The sequence below is a fragment of the Meles meles genome, chromosome 2 (assembly GCF_922984935.1).
Source record: "Meles meles chromosome 2, mMelMel3.1 paternal haplotype, whole genome shotgun sequence".
Lineage (NCBI taxonomy): Eukaryota > Metazoa > Chordata > Mammalia > Carnivora > Mustelidae > Meles > Meles meles.
This window is the reverse complement of record NC_060067.1, coordinates 139,275,640-139,296,852: the sequence shown is the minus strand read 5'-3', so window position 1 is coordinate 139,296,852 and position 21,213 is coordinate 139,275,640. Positions and strand designations below refer to the sequence as shown.

General features: G+C 35.7%; 1 pseudogene; it reads right to left on the bottom strand.

Annotated features, from left to right (window-relative positions):
* Window positions 1–17,696: 17,696 nt before the first annotated feature.
* On the bottom strand, window positions 17,697–19,020 carry LOC123929247 (annotated as a pseudogene).
* Window positions 19,021–21,213: the final 2,193 nt, after the last annotated feature.

Below are 21,213 nucleotides of genomic sequence, written 5' to 3'. Positions count from 1 at the left end.
TGGTGCTGGGAAAATTGGACAGCCACATGCAGAAAAATGAAATTGGACCACTTCCTTACACCACACACGAAAATAGACTCCAAATTGATGAAGGACCTCAATGTGAGACAGGAATCCATCAAAATCCTTGAGGAGAACACAGGCAGCAACCTCTTCGACCTCAGCCGCAGCAACATCTTCCTAGGAACAACGGCAAAGGCAAGGGAAGCAAGGGCAAAAATGAACTATTGGGATTTCATCAAGATCAAAAGCTTTTGCACAGCAAAGTAAACAGTTAACAAAACCAAAAGACAACTGACAGAATGGGAGAAGATATTTGCCAACGACATATCAGTTAAAGGGCTAGTGTCCAAAATCTATAAGGAACTTAGCAAACTCAACACCCAAAGAACAAACAATCCAATCAAGAAATAGGCAGAGGACATGAACAGACATTCCTGCAAAGAAGACATCCAGATGGCCAATAGACACATGAAAAAGTGCTCCACGTCACTCGGCATTAGGGAAATACAAATCAAAACCACAATGAGATATCACCTCACACCAGTCAGAATGGCTAAAATTAACAAGTCAGGAAATGACAGATGCTGGCGAGGATGTGGAGAAAGGGGAACCCTCCTCCACTGTTGGTGGGAATGCAAGCTGGTGCAACCACTCTGGAAAACAGCATGGAGGTTCCTCAAAATGTTGAAAATAGAACAACCCTATGACCCAGCAATTGCACAACAGCGTATTTACCCTAAAGATACAAACGCAGTGATCTGAAGGGGCACGTGTACCCAAATATTTATAGCATCAATGCCTACAATAGCCAAACTATGGAAAGAACCTAGATGTCCATCAACAGATGAATGGATAAAGAAGAGTGGTATATATACACAATGGAATACTATGCAGCCATCAAAAGAAATGAAATCTTGCCATTTGCGATGACGTGGATGGAACTAGAGGGTGTCATGCTTAGTGAAATACGTCAATTGGAGAAAGACAACTATCATATGATCTCCCCGATATGAGTACGTGGAGATGCAACATGGGGTGTTAGGTTGATAGGAGAAGAATAAATGAAACAAGATGGTTTTGGGGGGGGTCAAACCATAAATGACTCTTAATCTCACAAAACAAACTGGGGTTTGCTGGGGGGAGGTGGGGTTGGGAAAGGGGGAGGGGGTTATGGACATTGGGGAGGGTATGTGCTATCGTGAGTGCTGTGAAGTGTGTAAACCTGGTGATTCACAGACCTGTATCCCTGGGGATAAAAATACATTATATGTTTAAAAAGAAAAAAATTGGAAGGGGAGGCGAACCATAAGAGACTATGGACTCTGAAAAACAACCTGAGGGTTTTGAAGAGGAGGGGGTGGGAGGTTGGGGGAACCAGGTGGTGGGTAATTGGGAGGGCACGTATTGCATGGAGCACTGGGTGTTGTGCAAAAACAATGAATACTGTTACGCTGAAAAAATAAAAAATTTATAAAAAAAAGGAATGTAAAAAAAAAAATGAGACCCATTGATAAACAGCTTACAAGAGACTCATTTTAGGCCAAAACTCACCTCTAGATTGAAACTGAGGATAAAATAGAGATCCATTTATCATGCTAATGGATACCAAAAGAAAGCTGGATTAGCCATCCTTATATCAGACAAAGTAGATTTTTAAACTAAAGACTGTAATAAGAGATTAAGAACACTACATCATATTAAAAGGGTCTCTCCAATAAGAAGATCTAACATTTGTAAATATATGCCTAACTTGAGTGTGGCCAAATATATAAACCAATTAAAAACAAAATTAAAGAAACTCATGAATAATGATAATGGAAGGGGATTCTAACACCCCACTCATAGCAACAGACAGATCATCCAAGCAGAAGATCAACAAAGATCTTCCTCAAAAACAAGGGCTTTTAATGACACACTGGACCAGATGGACTTAAAAGATATATTCAGAACATTTCATCCTAGAGAAACAGAATACAAATTCTTCTCAAGCATACATGGAGCATTCTCCAGAACTGATCACATACTGGGTCACAAATCGGGTCTCAACCAGGTCAAAAATACTGATATTATACCATCCATATTTTCAGACCTCAGTGATTAAAACTCAAAGTCAACCAGAAGAAAAAATTTGGAAGGACCACAAATGCATGGTGGTTAAAGTGCAACCTACTAAAGAATTAATTGGCCAACCATGAAATTAAATAATTTAAAAAAAAATGCATGAAAGCAAATAAAGATACAACAGTACAGAATCTTTGGAATGTAACAAGGACAGTCCAAAGATGGAAGTATATACAAATACAGGCTTTCCGCAAGAAACAATCTCAAATACACAACCTAACCTTGCACCTAAAGGAGCTGAAAAAAGAACAGTAAATAAAGCCTAAATCTGCAGGAGAAAAGAAATAATAAGGATGAGAGCAGAAATCAATGATATACAAAAAAACAAAACAAATCAAAACAAAACAAATAAAAAAACAGTAGAACAGGTCAACAAAACTAGGAGCTCCTTCTTTAAAAGAACTAATAAGATTGATAAACCCCTAGCCAGACTTATCAAAAAGAGAAAAGAAAGGAGTCAAATAATAAAATTATGAATGAATTATGAGCAATTATATGTCAACAAATTGGAAAAAATGGATGCATTCCTAGAAAGATATAAACTACCAAAACTGTAACAGCAAAAAACAGAAAAATTTGCACAGATCCATAACCACCAAGCAAATTGCAGCAGTAATTAAAAAGCTCCCAACAAACAAGAGTCCAGGGCTAGATGTCTTCCCAGGGGAATCCTATCAAAGATTTAAAGAAGAATTAATACCAATTCTTCTGAAATCACTTCAAGAAAGAGGAATTGGAAGGAAAACTTCTAAACTCATTCTATGAGATCAGCATTACCTTGATCATAAAACCAGACAATGACTCCACTAAAAGGAGAATTACGGATCAATATCCCTGATGAACATGATGTAAAAGTTCTCAACAAGATACTAGCTAATAGGATCCAAAAGTGCATTAAAAGGATTATTCACGATGAGCAAGTGGGATTTATTTCTGGGGTGCAAGGGTAATTCAACATCCATAAATCAATCCAGTGATACACCACATAAATAAAAGAAAGGACAAGAACTGTATGATCCTCTGAATAGATGCAGAAAAAGCATTTGACAAAATACAATATTCTTTCTTGATTAAAAAAAAAATCTCTGCTGTTTAGGGATTGAGGAAACATACCTCAATACTACAAAAGCCATTTATGAAAAACCAGTGAATATCATCCTCAATGGGGAAAAACTGAGAACTTTTCCCTTAAGGTCAGTAATATGACAGGTATGTCCACTTCTATCACTATTATTCAACACAGTATTGGGAGTCCTAGACTCAGCAGGCAACACAAAGAAATAAAAGGCATCTAAATCAGCAAAGAAGGAGTCAAACTTTCACTCTCTGCAGATAGCATGAAGCATTATATAAAAAACTCCAAAGACCTCATTCTAAAATTCCTAGAACAAGACTTCAGCAGTCTCAGGATATAAAATCAATGCGCACAAGTCAGTTGCATATCTATACATTAACAATGAAGCAGAAGAAAGAGAAGTTAAGAAATTGATCCCATTTACATTCACTCCAAACCCATGAAATACCTAGGCATAAAGACAACCAAAGAGCTAAAGAATCTATATTCTGAAAACTTTGTGAAAGAAATTGAAAACACACACACACACACACACACACACACACACACACACACACAAAGAAATGAGAAAACATGGATTGGAAGAAAAAATATTATTAATATGTATATGCTACCCAAAGCAATTTCACACATTTAATTCAATCTCTATCAAAATACCATCAACACTTTCACGTAACTGGAACAATCCTAAAATTTGTATGGAACAAGAAAAGACCCCAAATAGTCAAAGGACTGTTGGAAAAGAAAACCAAAGGTGGTGACATCACAATTCCAGACTTCAAGCTGTATTTCAAAGCTGTGATCATCAAGACAGTATGGTACTGGCACAATGACAGATGCATAGATCAATGGAACAGAATAGAGAACCAGAAATGGACCCTCAACTAATCTTTGACAAAGCAGGAAAGAATATCCAATGGGAAAAAGCTTCTTCAAATGGCTTTAGGAAAATTGGACATCTACATGCGGAAGAATGAAACTGGAACAGTTCCTTACACCATACACAAAGATAAATTCAAAATGAATGGAAGACCTCAGTGCGAGACAGGAAACCATCAAAGTCCTAAAGAACACAGGCAGCAACCTGTCTGACTTCAAGCACAGCAACTTCTTACTAGATATGTCTCCAAAAGCAAGAGAAACAAAAGTTTAAAATGAACTATTGGGACTTCATCAAGATAAAAACTTTTGCACGGTAAAGGAGACAGTCAACAAAACTAAAGGTGCCTTATGGAATGGAAGAAGATATCTGGCAAATGTCTTAATAGATAAAGAGCGAGAATCCAAAATCTATAAACAACTTATCAAACTCAACATCCAAACAGACAAACAAACAAACAACAGTCAAGAAATGGGCAGAAGACATGAACAGACATTTCTCCAAAGAAGGTATACAAATGGCTAACAGAAAAAAATGCTCAATATTACTCAGCATCAGGGAAATGCAAATCAAAACACCAGTAGAATGGCTGAAATTAACAACTCAGGAAACAAAAGATATTGAAGAGGATGCAGAGAAAGGGGAACCCTTCTACACTGTGAGAGTGCAAACTGGTGCAGCCATTCTGGAAACAGTATGGAGGTTCCTCAAAAAGTTAAAATTAGAGTTACACTAGGACCCAGCAACTGCAATACTAGGTATTTATCTAAAGGATACAAACAGTGATTCAAAGGGACACATGTACCCTAATGTTTATGGCAGCAGTGTCCACAATGGCCAAACTATCAAAAAAGCCCAGATGTCCATTAACAGATGAATGGATAAAGAAGAGGTCATATATATCCCATATATAATGGAATATTGCTCAGTCATTGGAAAGAATAAAGTCTTGACATTTGCAATGACATGGTTAGAACTAGAGGGTGTTATCTTAAGAGAAATAAGAAAGACATATACCATATGATTTCACTCATATGTAGAATTTAAGAAACAAAAGAGATGAAGATAGAGGAATGGAAGGAAAAAAATAAAATAAGATAAAAATAGGGAGGCAAACCATAAAAGAGTCTTAACTACAGGAAACAAATTGAGGGTTGCTGGAGGGGGTGTGGGTGGATGGAAAGGATAATTAGGTGAAGGGCATTAAGGAGGGTACTTATATGCAATTGATGAATCAATAAATTCTATCCCTGACATAAAAAATACAGTGTATGTTAACTAAATTGAATTTACATAAAGAATAAAAAACAGAGACAAAAACAAATACACTCAAAATGTGTAAAATTTATGTTAATTTTCCAAATTAAGTAAAATTTAAAGTCCTTACTATTTCTAAAAACCATTTTCCAGATTGCAGTTATATTTTCAATGGTACTTATGTGTGGCTTTAAATTTTAATATATTTTCTTCCATCTTCCACTTATTTTATACCTAAATTAGTCTATAATTGTTAAAATATATTACTTCTTAATATTGTTTTTTTTATTGCATTAAAAGCGAATTTTAAGAGCAGAAACCATTTTGGGTTGGACTTTAGATTTTGTGTTTAGGCATTAAGGGCAGAAAAATAGCTAATAATATGTTTTCTGTATCCCTAAAGGAAAAAAATAATTCCACTAAGTTAAATTACATGTTATATAACTTTTGTGACAGAACATTAAGAGGAAATGAATACCTAGCAAGTAAAACTCATAAAAATAAAAAAGGGATCTGGCTTATTTAAACAATCCTAAATAAAAATTTGCTTCTTGGAAGAAATGTGTAACTTTGTGGGACAGAAGCCTGTTTCAGCAGTGATGCATGAAGATAAATCTCAAAGGCATGGTAAGTTTTTTCTTACTTGATAATAAAAAGATGGTGTAATAAATCCTTATTATCTAATACACTAGTTTTCTATTTAAACCACTTTTAGAATAAAAGATTTTTATTGTTCAGCAGATTGTATTTCAGTTAAAGAATGACAAATTAAATATGACTATGTAAATATTTTAGATATTTTTATAAGTTGTATTTAAAATAAAAATAAAAGATAAAAATCTGGTATCTTTAAAAGGAAGTTTTAAAAAGGTTCTCTATGGGATGGGAGAGAAATATATTTTGAATAGAAACTGTTGCTGCTAACACCTAAGGAATGAACCTAGTTTGGCATATTCAGAATCCAGTAAATGGGCCAATGTGAACAGAACAAAAGCGTTACACAATGTTTCTTCTTTCTGCAGAAGATGAACAGATAGGAGAATTACCTAAAATCAGCAGAAACTGATGACTGGTTAAAGTTAGGTGTTGAGAAAAAATAGGATTGAGTTCAAGCTTGAGCAACTGTGTAGGTGATTTTAACACATTAATTAGATAGGAAACAGAGAGGGGATTAATGATTTTTGGAGAAAATATTATAAATATTAAAGGACAAGCAAAAGGAAGATCAGTGAGCAGTAAGACATAGGACCTGAGGTTCATATGAGTCACAGAGAAACTAGTTATAGGGCTTCAAATTTGGGAATCACCAGCACATATATTATAATTAATGGTATAAGAAGACACAAGACTGACTAGAAAGGGCAAACACTGAAGACCTTCAGCATTTTCTAAAGGAGGAGAAATCAGAGAGGGAGATGAACAATGAGAGACTATGGACAGCAGGAAACAAACTGAGGGTTTCAGCGGGAAGGGAAGTGGGGTTTGCGGTAATAGGGTGATGGGTGTTGAGGAAAGCACTTGTAATGAGCACTGGGTGTTATACCAAGTAATGAATCATTGAGCGCTACATAAAAAATTAACAATGTATTATACAGTGGCTAACTGAACATAATGAAAAAAAAGAAAAGAAAAAAACTACTACATTTAAGGGATAAGGAAAAAAAAAAAAAAAGATGAAATGGAGATTGGGAAGTCTGTCAGAGAAGTGGAGGAAACCAAAGGAGTGCATTCTCATCTGAGCCAAAAAGAATTTCAGGAAGGAGCAGTTAGAGGGTCAGACACTGCTAAAAGTTCAAGAAAGATGAAAAATGCCCACTATATTGAACAAAGATATTTCATTGAAATCAGTGTCAGAGGACTAGTTTATGTAGAAAACAGAATGCAGTGAGTTGATGGGAAATCGGGAGGCAAAGAAAATAACAGTAATGAAAGGAATTTGATTATGAAGAGAAGCTTGAATGGGTTGCAGTTAAATACAGAGTCAGAGAGGATTTTTAGTTTTGATGAGATGAAGTGAGGTAAGGTAAGCTAAGTTAACATAAGGTAAAATGAGATAAAATTGCCTCTACTTACAGGTACCAGGAGTAGGTGATATAAGTACCAATAAAATATTAAATAAAAAGAGAAAAGAAATAATTTATGAATTAATAACCTACATATGTGTGAAAAGATGGGATTTTAAACTCAAGTAAAGGAATTAACTAAAGCCAGTGGGAGGGACACCTCAATGGCTTAGAATCTGGAATCCAGATTTACAAGATTTATGAGCTATGTGACCTGGTTTAAATAATTTAATCTGTCTGTGTTCTAGTTTCTTCATTTGAAAAATGAGGAAAACGTTATTTACTTCAAAGGGTTTTTGGAAAGATCAAGTGGGCCAATACTTGTAATGCACTCAAACCATGTCTATTACATAGTAAACTTCCAAAATATTTTTATTGTTATTGTTATTACAATATTAACAACTGAAATAAAGCAACAATATCAACAACTGAGTGACTAGTTGGGCATATATTTAGGATTGTAAAGGTATACAAACCAATAAGTATTTGAAATAAGATGTTCAACATCATTAGGGATGTTGTCCCTAATATCAAAGGTCAAAACCACAATGAGATACCACCTCACACCTATTATAATGGCTATTAGTAAATGGAAAATCAAAAGGGTACGGGAGGATGTATAGAAATTGGAATCCTTATACACTGTTGGTGGGTATATATAATTACATGGCTGCAATGGAAAATAGTATGGCAGTTCTCTCAAAAATATTAAAAATGGAATTACCTTATGACCTTGCAATTTCACTTCTGGGCATATATTCCAAAGAATTGAAAACTGAGGGTTTTGAAGGGTCAGGGGTGGGAGGTTGGGGGAACAGGTGGTGGGTAATGGGGAGGGCACGTTTTGCATGGAGCACTGGGTGTTGTGCAAAAAGAATGAATACTGTTACGCTGAAAAAATAAATAAAATGGGAAAAAAATGAAGGGAAAAAAAAAAGAAAACAGAGTTTTGAACTGATATTTTGCACACCCATGTTTATAGAAACATTGATCACAAAAGTCAAAAGGTGGAAGCAACCTAAGTTCTACAGTGGATGATGGATTTTAAAAAGGGGGTATATACATACAATTCAGCCTTAGAAAGGAAGAAAAATCTGACACATGCTACATACACCCTGGATGAATCTTGACGATCTTGTGCTAAATGAAATAAGTCAGTATTCTATGATTTCACTTATGTAAGATGCCTGTAATAGACAAATTCAGAGTCAGAAAATAAAATTGCAGTTGCTAGAGACTGGGAAAGGTGGTAGTGGGGCATTACTGTTTAAAGGGTAGAGTTTTAGTTTTGTTTTTTTGGTTTTTTTTGAGATTTTACTTATTTATTTGACAGATCACAAGTAGGCAGAGAGGCAGGCAGAGAGAGAGAAGGGAGGAAGCAGGCTCCCCGCTGAGCAGAGAGCCTGATGCGGGGCTCGATCCCAGGACCCTGAGATCATGACCTGAGCCGAAGGCAGAGGCTTTAACCACTGAGACACCCAGGCGCCCCTAGAGTTTTAGTTTTTTAAGATGAGAAGAAATTTGGAGATGGATGTGGTGATAATTGCACAATAATGCAAATGTACCAATATTACTGAACTACACACTTTAAAATGGCTAAGATGATAAATTTTATGTTGCATGTATTTTGCCACAATTTGAGAGGTTTTTAAAAAGATTATAGGGTCTGTGGGCAGCAGCAAGTTGTTAAAGTTCTAGTGCTGTGGATTCTATCACCTTTGTGAATTAAAAAATAATCATCTCTTATGACTGAAGACAGTAAGTGTTAGGATCTGAGGTTTGAGAAAGAGAGGTAAGGATTCTTCCATTACTTTTCTCATATTTGTATTCTTACTAAAATAAACTGACTATAGATTATTCTTTTGCATTAATACATATTTTAGCTATAATATTTCATTTATAGGTGAGAAATAAATTAGGGGGAAAACAAAATTATAACAGCTATTTCTTATTCTATAATTTGGCCTATTGAGAACATTTGCTGATATGCAAATAATGCTGATTCACCAACTTCAAATCAAATTAACCAAATGTCAACAAAGTTTACACTGTTTCTTCATGACCATCAATCTTAGACTTTCACAGTTAACCAGAGCTATAATTCTTTATTAGGAAACCTCTCCCATTAAATCCAAAAATCAAAAGCCTGAAACTTTTATCAGGTCTTAGCTACAGGAAGATCTAGTTTCATCAATTTATACCCTGGTTGCCAATCTCCACACCACAGAGATTTACAGTCAACAAAAGAAATGGTCCATGCACTTAAAGCTGCTAAAATTGAAAATGAGGATTTTTGTCCTAAACCATTTAGGACTTAAACTTCTTAAATTGTACATCAATAACTTGAAATGTGATTGTTTTGTATTTATGTGAATCAATTCTGCTTAAAATGTAGGCAGTAGCTTTCCCAACAGCATTTACTAGGTAATTTTTGCTTTCAGGACTCAGGTGTCTAAATGCCTACTGGTCTGAATGTGTTTTCCAGGCATTGTGTGCCAATGTGCAATTTGCACCCTCATAAATGTGTACACCAGTAGGGCTCAGGGGTGAATAATTGGATGGAGTATCACACTATTTCTTTGGGTCATAAAGTACATTGGGGATCCTATGGTAAAAACCATAGGTATAAAAGTACTTTGTGTTACTGGCAGATATCCAAGTCCTGTAGTGGTTGGACAAACTATAATCAGTCCCTAATGCTGTTCATAATTGTTCTTTTTTTCTTTGGCATGAATGACAAAGAATACACCCTGAAAAATACTGTGTGTTTTTAAAAGAAAATTAGGTAAAATTCTATGATTAACAGCTAATCATAGGAATTTCTGACAAAACCTAAATAACAGTTAAACCAAGCCAGATTTTCCATTAATATTTATGTGTTATCATGGAAATAGTTTTTTTAATTACATTTTTACATAAACTTTGTATTTCAGTTACCAGTCAGTTATTTCTAAACAAATTATCTACTATTTCCTAAAGTCTAAAAGTTTAGGTAAGAATACAAAATTTTATTGGTAGTAATTGCTAAAAGGTACACTCAGATGGAATTTATTTTTCTTCTAATTTCAGAATAAAGATTTCAAATATTTCAAAAAAATCAAAAATTTCAAAAAATTCAAATAAAGATTTCAAATACTACATGTCTGTGCTATATGAGTAAAAGTGTTTTCATTACCTTCACTGATGCTAGATATTTGTTGAAATTGCTTGGAATTTGAGCTTATGACTGGTGACAACTTTTATTTACATGTTCTATTTCAGCTGAGGCAAATTTTCACTTGAACTCTGTTTGTTGTCTTTCATGTTTTGTTAGTAGGATCGTTTTTGATCCCTCTGCAACTCACAGTGATGTGATGTGAAACATTCTTTGTCATCACTGTTGGGGTCATAAAGCAAACTTTTATCATATGTCTACTCCCTTGCAAAGGTCACTTCCATCTAAACAAGCTCATTGTCCTTTCCAATCCCTTCCCACTCATGAATGAATAAGGGGATCAGAGGATCCTGAACACCAGCTAATGAGCACTCAGATTTTACATTCTACTTCCAGCACCTCTCTAGGCTTGCTTCCCAGAGTCTTTGCTTTACTAGATATATAGGCCAGATTCACTATGGTAACAGGACAAACTCCTGCATTTTCTCTTATGCCTACTGAAGTGATGGTAATTTACATTTTATTTGCTCCTGAAATTTATCTTTGCTTCCTGAAAACCCCTTTCCTTAGCTCCTCCCCAAGAGGGTGGCTTGGAATTGTTCCCTGTCCCGAACCTCTCAGTGGCCTCTTTCAGATCAAGACCTTTGTTCCTAGGGATAAAATTAAGGCAATTTACTCCCTATATAACCATCCTTGATGAAATTCCTCAGGCAAACTCAAGTTCAACAAACATAAAACATAATTCTTCATGCAAAAAAAAGGGCACAACACATCAGAATGGGTCATGAAGACAGGTATAGCACATTCAGAAAAAAGAAAAATCACATAATTGTTTCATATAAGCACATGAGTGGATTGTAGGAATGGAAATAGAATGAGACTTTACATTCTAGGAATGACAAGGTGACTACTTCAGATATGTAGCTCACTTTCCCATTATTATACATTAGCAAGTGGTACTGTAAAAACCACTGTGAAAAATAAACATTCACACAAAAGTTAGTATCAAGCAGAAAATCTATAGCTAAGTAAGTGTATACACACACATTTTCTGTTTGTACATCTGCATGTATAAACATTAGGAACTATATACATTGGGTTTTTTAGTTATTGCACAATGATTGAGTCAGAAGTCATTTCTTTATTAGTAAAGCTAAGGGCATTTATACACACACATACACAGATGACGTAGACAGAGGATGGGTATATGAGAGATGGAAGTTGGGAGGAAGCAGGATGGGGAGTGAAGAAATAAATGAGTATAGGATGACCAAAATAATGAAGTTAATGATGTTAAGGAATACAGAGAAGAGGTGATAAAGAAGAGAAAGATAAAAATGGCGAGAGGAGGTATAAAGGGAGAGATATACATATACTCATACACACACAAAGAAGAAGAAAACATATATTGAGGAAGAGTGAAAGAGACAGGAAGGAAGCAGAGGTAGATATTATAGTGAAATAGAGAAAGAGAAAAGTTAAGTTGCTACACTGACCACTGTTCAGGTGATCGTAAGTCCTCTTAGTTGGTTTTTCAAAATTAAAGTATTCCTGCATGGCTGGGATATCAGCAAATAATTAATGATATGGCTAATTTCCTGAATTTAACCATGAAGTGTCTCTTAAGCAGTCTCTACCTCATATTTTCCTTTTTACTTCATGTACTAAAGAGAATTCTCCACCCCTTTTTATAATGATCACAAAGAATATGCTTTTCTATTGGAATAAGGAAAAAAAAAATGCTTGGACAATGAGGTATGGCAGCATCTAAATCTTTAGGTACATGCAAAGAACCACTCCACAAGCTGTATCACATGTTTTCTCTGTCTATAGTGCTTAGAGGAGGATATAAATAGCAATTTAAGCACTAAATTATGTCTCTTTACTTATGTCTATAAAATATACATAAACATACCACATTCTGTGACCCTATTTATTTGAATTTGTATATATCTATGTACAAAATCCTATCACTTTTATTTCAGAAGTATTTCTGATATCCAGCCCAGTATCTCTATTACATTACTCATCTACTGGATTACTAAAACACTTCTCTGTCCTGATTATACGCTATTTTCTTGTTTGCCTGCTTATTATCTGTCATCCCTCCTTAAGAATATGAAATTCAAGAAAGCAGGAATCTATCTGTATTGTTCACAGTTTCCCCATCACCCAGAACTGTTTCTTGTACAGAATATTTGTTTAACGCTAGACATAAAACATCTTTCACTTGCTGATAATTTCTGAAGTGATCCTCTTCAGTTCTTTGTTACTGCAAATCTATCTCTAGTTACTTCATTTCCATTTTATATTTTAAAAATTAAATATGACTTTGCCACTTTTATGAAAATTATATATTTCCATTTTGTTCCCTGCACTACCATTTTTACACATATACTAGTCAATAAAAATGGATATATTTACTATTATCAGATATTGTCCTGATCAGAAATCATTAAGCAATAATTTAAAATATTTCCTATTTAACAATAATTGATGTTGCAAACACTGACCTTGAATGCCATTTACTACCTAAAGGCAAATTGTCTACTGTATTATTTTTCTATTTTGTTGATTTCTTATTTGTTTGTTTGTTTGTTTCTATTATTCTAGAGCCAGTACGTTATTTGCAAAGTCCACACATCAAAATACAACAAATAGGGGATTAGAAAGAATGCAGAGAAATAGGAGGCATAAATATCATAGGGTCCCTGGAGTTCAGATAGTTATCAGAGGATTCTGAACACCTACAAACTCAAGAGGAGATTGAAGAGAACAAGAGGAGCAATTCTAGGAATAGGAAAGTGACCACTTTTTGGAAAGAAGGAAGTGCAGAGAAGTGAATCCAAGGCAATACAGAGGAGGATAGACCAATGGGGGCTGGGGCCAACTCCTGGCAAGAGGTAGAGCAGAGGAACGTTTTGAAGTATGATCCACTGGGGGATGTCACTCCAGAGGCTAAGCAGGGGTGGGACAGTGTGGTCACAGGACCCATGGGGTCACAAAAAGACCAGGGGTATCTGAGTGTGGCAGAGCTGCCAGGTATCAGAGCGGGGAAGCCAGCTGAGGAGATAGGCTCTCAGCTCATAGTTACCTTAAGCCATGATCCAAGGTGCAGTCAGGCCACTGTTCTTCCAGCAGGGAACCCACAAATGGCAGATTGAGGGAGACTCACCTTCCTCCTCTGGGAGGAGTGGCAGGGGAGCATGTTACAGGAATTGGCTGGGTTTGGAGACTCCAAACAGGGCGATGCATCAGACGTAGAAATGCTGGTAACAGGCTGGGTGAGCATAGAGCATGGCCAGAGACCAGGGAGACTGGAGGGATTGACTGTTTTTCTCTGAGGGTGCACTGAGGAGTGTAGCCCTGAGCCCTCAGCTTCTACACAGCAGTCAGATATTGGGAAGCCACCATCTTTATTCTCCGCCTCCAAAGCTGTATGAAAGCATTCATGGAACAAAAGCTCCTAAGAGCAAAACTGAGCAGATTACTTATCCTGGCCCCAAGCAAGGGTGGTGCAATTCCCCCTCAGACAAAGACATTTGAGATTCACTGCAATCCCCTTCCCCTAGAAGATCAATGAGAACATCCTGCCAAGACCAAGTTCACCAATCAATGAGAACTGCAAAACTACAGAGCTATGGGAATACCACATATAGAATTCATGATTTTTTCCCCATAATTCTTCAGTCTTTCAAAGTTAAATCTTTTTAAATCTTTTTTTATTCTATTTTCTAAAATTTTCCTCTTTCCTATTTTAATGTTTTTTAACTGTTTTATCTTATCAATACCTTTTTAAAAAATCTTTTAAAATTTTCATTGTTATAGTGATGTTCTATCCCTTCATTGCATTGAACCTTATTTTTGTATACATATAGGTTTTTCTTCCTTTAAAGATTTGGGATACATTTTCTTCTAACAGATCAAAATATACCCTAAATCTAGCACATGGCTTGTTCTAGTCTCCAGCCTGATCACATTATTTCCTTTTTCCCTTTTTTCAACAACTTTTATAAATTCCTTTTTAAAATTTTCATCTTTACAGTCATATTCCATCCCTTCACTGTGTTTATACTTATTTTTGTATATATGTAAGTTTTTCTTTCTTTAAAATTTTTGAAGACAGGATCTTCTAATAGAACAAAATATACCCCAAATCAAGCATGTGGCTCTCTTTTATTATACATATATTTTTTCTTTTTTCTTTTTTCCCCTTTTTTCTTCTCCCCTGGTTTCGTGTCTCTTTCGATTTGGTTAGTGTATATTTTTATGGGGTCATTGCTACCTTTTTAGTCATTTTGTTTTCTCATTCATCTATTCTTATTTGGATAAAATAACACTGCAGAAAAACTCACTTCAAAAAAAGAACAAGTGGCAGTTGTTGGCATTGGTTAGGGACCTAATCAATATGGACATTAGTTATGTCAGAAGTAGAGTTCAGAATGATTATTATCAAGGTGCTATCTGGGATCAAAAAAAGCATGGGAGATACTAGAGAATCTTTTTCTGGAGAAATAAAATCCCTTTCTGGAGAAATAAAAGAACTAATATCCAACCAAGTTGAAATTTTAAAAAAAAAGCTATTAATAAGGTGCAATAAAAAATAGAGGTGCTTACTGTTAGGATAAATGAAGCAGAAGATAGAATTAGTGATTTAGAAGACCAAAGGCTGGAGATCAAAGAAGCTGAGAAAAAGAGAGATAAGCAACTACTGGGCCATGAAGGGAGAATTTGAGAGACAAGTGATACTATAAGATGAAACAATATTAGAATAATTTGTATCCCAGAAGAAGAAGAAAGGGAGAAAGGGTCAGGAGGTATATTGGAGCAAATAATAAAAGAGAATTCCCCTAATTTGGGGAAGGGAACAAACATCAAAATCCAGGATGCACAGAGACCCCCTCAAAACTAATAAAAATAGGTCAACTCCCCATCATCTAATAGTAAAACTTACAAGTCTGAGTGACAAAGAAAAAAATCCTGAAAGCAGCTTGGGACAAGAGGTCTGTAACATACTATGGCAGAAATATTAGATTGGCAGCAGACATATCCACAGAGATCTGGCAGGCCAGAAAGGACTGTCATGATATGTACAGAGCACTAAACAAGAAAAATATACATACAAGAATACTACATCCAGTTAGGCTGTCATTGAAAATAGGGGAGATAAAAAGGCTTCAGAACAAATAAAATCTAAAAGAATTTGCAAACACGAAACCAGCCTTACAGGAAATATTGGAAGGGGTCCTCTAAGTAAAGAGAGGGCCTAAACATAACAGACCAGAAAGGAACAGAGACAATATACAGTAATAGTCACCTTACAGACAATACAATGGCACTAAATTCATATCTTCCAATAGTTATCCTGAGTGTAAATGGGCTAAATGCCCCAAATGAAAGACCCAGGTTATTCAAATGATTAAAAAAAAAAAAGACTTATCAATATGCTATCTGCAAGACACTCATTTTAGACCCAAAGATCCCTCCAGATTTAAAGTGTGGGGGTGGAAAACAATTTACCATGCCAATGAACATAAAATGAAACCTGGAGTGGCAATCCTTATATCAGATAAATTAGATTTTTTTAAAGATTTTATTTATTTTTTTGACAGACAGAGATCACAGGTAGGCAGAGAGGCAGACAGAGAAAGAGGGGGAAGCAGGCTCCCTGCTGAGCAAGAAGCCACATGCGGGGCTCGATCCCAGGACCCTGGGATCATGACCTGAGCTAAAGGCAGAGGCTTTAATGCACTGAGTCACCCAGGAGCCCCCAGATAAATTAGATTTTAAGCCAAAGACTATAACAAGAGATGAGGAAGGACACTATATCATACTTAAATGGTCTGTCAACAAGAAGATCTAACAATTTTAAATATCTATGCCACTAACATGGGAGCAGCCAATTATATAAACCAATTAATAACAAAATCAAAGAAACATATCGACAATAATAGTAGGGGACTTTAACATCCCACTCACAGCAATGGACAGATCATCTAAGCAGAAGATCAACAAGAAATCAAGGGCTTTGAATGACATACTAGACCAGATGAACTTCACAGATATATACAGAGCATTCCATCCTAAGGCAACAAATACATATTTTTTCTTTAGTGCTTATTCAGCATCTATTGAGAGTATCATATGGTTCTTTCTTTTATTAATATATTGTATCACATTGCTAGAACTCATACAGGAATTCAGTAAAGAATTCCATGAACACACATTTCTGCTAAGAAGACATCCAGATGGGCAACAGGCACATGAAAAAGTGCTCCACATCATGCGATATCAGGAAAATACCAATCAAAACCACAGTGGGATACCATCTCACACCAGTCAGAATGGCTAAAATTAACAAATCAGGGAACAACAGATGTTTGTGAGGATGCAGAGAAAGGGGAACCCTCCTACACTGTTGTTGGAATGCAGCTGGTGCAGACACTCTGGAAAACAGTACAGAGGATCCTCAAAAAGTTGAAAATAGAGCTACCCTACAATCCAGCTATTGCACTATTGGGTATTTATCCTAAAGATATAAATGTAGTGATCTGAAGGAGCATGTGCACCCAAATGCTTATAGCAGCAATGTCCACAATAGCCAAACTATGGAAAGAACCTAGATGCCCATCAACAGATGAATGGATAAAGATGTATATATATACATACACACACAATTGAATACTATGCAGCCATCAAAAAACCCTGAAAGCTTGCCATTTGCAATGATGCAATTGGAAGTAGAGGGTATTATGCTAAGTGAAATGAGTCAATCAGAGAAAGAAAATTATCATATGCTCTCTGTTATATGAGGAATTTGAGAGGCAGGGTGGGAGCTCATGGTGGGTAGGGAGGGAAAAAAATGAAACATGATGGGACCAGGGAGGGAGACAAACCATTAGAGACTCTTAATCTCAGGAAACAAACAGGGTTGTTGGGGTTTGGGCAATGAGGAATAGGGTGGCTCAATTATGGACATTGAGAAGGGTATGTGCTATGGTGAGTGCTGTGAATTGTATAAGACTGATGATTCACAGACCTGTACCCCTGAAACAAATAATGCATTATATGTTAATAAAAAATACAAAAAATAAAAAAATGTAGCAAATAATTATACATCAGGATTGGTAGGAATACCAAGTATTACTTTACAACTGTCACTATGTTTTTCTTCTTCTCTGATGCAATTGCACAGATCCAGGCTTCCTATGTATGAGACATTTCACCTCCTTCAGTTGGCAAGCTTCTTTCATCATGTGCTGTTCCTGGATCTGGTTGTATATGGATTTTGGTAGATGCCAGTGATAAGCAATGCATTTTATATGAGGTTAATGTTGAAATTTCTCCCTTCAACTTCTGGTTATAATCTTTAGCTACTTTTTCTCATGCTTTAAGCACACTGAATTTTTCAAAAGCATTAGCGTTCCATAGATGAATGTTCATTTCTTCAGACCCACACATAATATATTTGCTGTCAGAAGTCCAATTTACCCAGATACATGCTGCATTCATTTTGTGTGATAGAGTTCCCTGCTTCTACTTTTGTCCACAGGAAAGATACAAATAGATTTATCAAAACTAGCAGACACAAACTCTTTCCCAATGGGAGAGTAATCCACATTAAGCATTGCAGATATATGATCATATGTACCATTATAGAGTGTCCAGTGAATGCATATCAAAAGTATACAAGTTGTAATCTTCATTTGTTGCAGTAAAAATGAAAGCTTCCATAGGGTTCCAACAAATTGCATTTGTTCTCATATCTAAGATGACTTTTTTCAGGGTAGTAGCTTGCCTCATATCATATAGTACTATGTTCCTATTAGAAGCACAGCTTCCCAAGAGAAATGGTTAATCAGGTTAAATTTGACACTACTTATATACTGTCGAATATCCAGGTCATTGAACATATAAGACTTGTTCTTTGTTCATCCCAAATGGCTACTTGCTGTCCACATGTGGCAAAAACAGCTTCTTTCTGGTGATGATCAATTCCCATATACACTGTCCTTCTCAATATTGTATGCAATGGCTCCTTCTTTTCTCCGTAGCCTGGTCAATCCTTTTCCACTTGTTTACATTTTTATCATCACCAATAGTAAACAAAGAAGTCCCACAAAAGCAAGTATATATTCCTCGCACAAAACCTCCATGTGCTTGTATTGTACAGATATATTTTCATTTAGTCAAGTTCCAAATTCTAACCTCCCCATCACATGTCCCAGAAAGGACAGTAGCCAGGACCTTTGGATGCTTTGCCAAGCAATTGACTCAATCTTGGTGACCATCCAGAGAAGCAAGGAATGATTTTGCAAAAATCCATTCCAGTTTGATAATATTTAAACCTCTTAAGTATTCTTGTGGGACCTCAAAATGATGTTAAGTTTCCTGGAACTCTTTGTAAGCCCAGCTTCGTTTTGCAGACATAGTTTTCTAGGTTCTGGCTCAGCATCTTCACCTTCATTTTGGCTCCTAATTGTCCCTTACTCCCCAGAACTTCCCTCTGAGTTTGGGTTACCCTTCCTAATTATTTTCAAGCTCATCACTTATCCTAGCTCTCTCAATAGACCACATATTTCTCTATGTGACTTCTAAGTAGATATTTTATTATTTTTTTTTAATTTTAGATCTTCTTGTAAAATGGTAAGAGGGAGGGTGAATTTTTTTATTACCTGCAGTGGGATGAGAGACTCACATTAGTATATTAGGATGTTATGACAAGATTATACACATAATCTTATATATATGTAGATTAATTTTTTACATGGGACATATCACTAATGATTAAGTACTTTACTTTAGAAAATAATGTTATTTTCTCTTATAATGTTAAAACATGAGATGAAGATTGAAAAGAGATATATATTAACATGGATCATTGTTCTTGGCTTTTCATACATTTCATCTGACTCCTCACAATGTAACCAATGTTTCATCTATACACTATCTAGTTAATAACAAGCTATGGTTAGTCAGGAGATGGATATGTTTGTGCATGTTATTTCAATCCTAAAAACTAGAGCAAGACCCTAAGACCTCTATTTTTTTCCTTTTCTAAATGTCAAATTCACCAAGTATCAGGCATGTATCATTTGTCTGATGAATCCTTGACATGAAGGACAGCTTGCTATTACTAATATGGAGGAAGAATCCAAACATACCTTAGCTTGGAGGCTGCTTTCCTTTTGATAGGTTAACTGTTTTTTCTTTTCTCCTACTACATATAATATAGCATGTTTTGTGTACACTTGACCAAATTTTAAACTAAAGAAAAACATTTATTTATGTATTTTTATTTCTCTGGGCTTTAGCATTGGATAGGAAATAAAAAAAAAAAAGGGAAGTCAGAAAAAAAATATTGGATAGGAAACCAAGAAAAAAATTAGTATTAGATAGGAAATAAGAAAATAAAATAAAAAAGTATTGGATAAGAAATCAGAAAAATATTTTTATTTATCTGTACTTTAGTATTGGACAGGAAATCAGGAAAAAAAAAGCCCGGTGATTAAATTCAAATATTAGCATATTATTCTTTTTTAATTTTTTTTTTTATTTGATAGACAGAGATCACAAGTAGTCAGAGAGACAGGCAGAGAGAGAGGGGGAAGCAGGCTCTCCACCGAGCAGAGAGCCTGATGTGGGGCTCGATCTGATGCAGGGCTCAATCTGATGCGGGGCTCGATCCCAGGACCCTGGAATCATGACCTGAGCCGAGGGCAGAGGCTTTAACCCACTGAGCCACCCAGGCGCCCCTAGCATATTATTCTTACACTGATATGAAGGTAACTGCCACATATAAGCTCAAACCAATAGTTCGGTTACATGACAAATCCATTAAAAAGGGAAAGCTAATCAATTTTTACCTGCTTTCTAAAAAAACATGTTTGTACCACCTTGACATATTGACTTTAAAAATACTTCAGCTATGTGCAGAGCACATCTACATACTGTGAATAACTTCCTCTAAGTAAAAATTCATATCTAATATGGGAAGTATTACTGGATGACATCAACTGAAACTACATTATAAATTTTAATATAATTCCTAAATTATATTCATAGAAATGAAGAAATAGTTTAAAATTCAGAACCAGGTGTCCCTAGGTGGCTCAGTCATTAAACATCTGCCTTCAGCTCAGGTCATGATCCCAGGGTCCTGGACTGAGCCCCCTATGGGGCTCCCTGCTCAGTGGGAAATCTGCTTCTCCCTCTCCCATTCCCCCTGCTGTGTTCCCTCTCTTGGTGTCTCTCTCTGTGTCAAATAAATAAATAAAATCTCTAAAAAAATAAAATAAAATTCAGAACCAGTCTACAAATTTTATTTTCTATGTTAATTTCTTATTCTAAACACTTCCTCATGTTTTAAAAATATAACCACTAAAAGAAGTCAGATTGACTCACTTCTTTCTCAACAGACTATGTCAAAGATAATATTGGGTAGTACAATGTGCCAAAAAAATAAATAAATAAAATTTATAACTGGAGCATAGGGGGCAAGATGGCGGAGAAGTGGGAGAATCTATTGTTAAATATCTACCAGAACACTCTGAACACCAATGAAATCAGACTGAAATGTAAGATTATACACTCCTGGATCTTTATGGGGCCAGAAAACATCAGTGGAAAGGCAAAGCAGAGGGGGAATGCTAGGATGGAT